Below are 1,893 nucleotides of genomic sequence, written 5' to 3' on the forward strand. Positions count from 1 at the left end.
TTGGTGCTGGGATCCTAATTCATTCATCTCCAGGAGTGGTTCTGCGGGGGGGGGGTTCTAAATAAGACAGAGGGGCAGACAGACAGATGTATATTCAGGTTCTACTGGCAGGAAAGCTGGCATATAACTTATAACTTGATTCCACTCCTCTGTCAGTTATGATCGAGGAACTGGATCTGAAAAGAAGTCACCTGAGCCCGGGTACTGTGGATCCCACCTTAAAACATTTTGGAAGATCAAGTACTTCATAGGATCTAACCAAAGTTGGATTCAACCAAGGTTTCACTCTCTTGGGGTACTTAAAGAGATAAAGAAATACAGATACAAAATGATCAAAAATTTGGTACTTGGCAATGGGCATGTATTTACAATTTGGCTCATATTGGGTCATATGTGACTTTCCCAGCTGGCTTCAATGGGGAAAGCTGGATGTGCTTAATAACCATGTGATTCACTTAATTATAATGATTCAGGTAGCTACATTTTAGGAACAGAAATTCTGGTCCCATTGTGTTTGTAAATTAAGGACTACCTGTAATTTTTTTGAGTTGGATATAAAGTATTGCATGCTCTTCTCTATGGCAAATATAATAAAACATCTATGAAAGACTATGTCCGTGTGATTCTAGAGAAATAGAAACAGCCAAGCATATCCTCCTTTATTGCAATTACTACAGAGATTTCCAAAAGTACCATACAGCATCAATCCTCTTAACAATTCCCAAGAAAAAACAAAACAAAGCAATTATTATCAGTCCTCAACCATGACATAATAAAAAGAGTTGAGCTCAGCTAGTTTGAATTTTGTTCTATAGGTTATATTTTATTTTTCTTATTATGTGATTGTCACGAAAGATTTTGATTCGATTTTTGGAGCCTTGCATAGTATATCCACTTTCCAGAAGCAAATTCATAGTTGCTTCCTATTTCTCTTTCTAGTTTTTCTCCAGCAGCCCCTCTGTGAATTCTTTCTGGGAAGCAGGAAATGCATCAAAACAAAGCCTGCAGCTCTCCCCCGTTTCTCCCCACGGCAACAGAAGCTTTCTTCTAGCTAAAGATGAACAGAGATCCTTGGTTTGGCTCTTTAATTAAAAGAATCGTATAGCACTAAAGAGTAAACTCGGATGCCTCAAGGAGTTGACAAGGGCCAAGGGAGCTTTCCCTGAGACTTGGTAGTGCCTAACTCTTGCCTTATGGGAAAATCCAATCCCCACATATCCAGCTTCGGTCACCTCCCTCCTGTCTCAAGCACTTCAGGATTTAGAATTCATTTTTTTTTTAAAAAAATAGTACCATATGGGGCATTCCAGTGTATTCTCTACATTTATTGGGTCGATTTATATGCCGCCCTTCTCTGGAGACTCAGGGCAGCTTACAATGCGTTAAGCAATAGCCTTCATACTTTTGTATATACCTGTTTAGTAGGGCTTTTTGCCCGCCCCCCCCAGCGATGTTCTATTTTATACAAAGTCATCTTATTGCCCCCACAAACCGGCTCCTCATTTTACCTACCTCGAAAGGATGGAAGGCTGAGTCAACCTTGAGCCTGGTGAGATTTGAACTTGCAGTAATTGCAGGCAGCTGGTGTTACCTAACAGTGCTTTAGTCTGCTGCGCCACCAAGGCTCTTTGCTGATCTATGCTCATGGTTTCTATGGTGTTATTGCAGGGGTGTCAAACTTGATTTCATTGAGGGCCGCATCAGGGTTGTGTTTGTCCTCGAGGGGGGGGGGTTGGGGCGTGGCCACGGTGGGCGTGGCCAGCTTGACATCACTCGTGTTGGGGGCGCCTGTGGTGGCCCGAGTATTCTGCCAGCAAAAATGGCCTCCCAATCTCTGTTTTCGGCTGGGATGGCCTCCTGCAACCCTCTGCCAGCAAAAATAGAGTTTGGGAG

This window comes from Pituophis catenifer, unplaced genomic scaffold (genome assembly GCF_029215685.1).
Source record: "Pituophis catenifer annectens isolate HBS135680 unplaced genomic scaffold, rPitCat1.0.hap2 SCAF_4, whole genome shotgun sequence".
In the NCBI taxonomy this organism is placed as follows: domain Eukaryota; kingdom Metazoa; phylum Chordata; class Lepidosauria; order Squamata; family Colubridae; genus Pituophis; species Pituophis catenifer.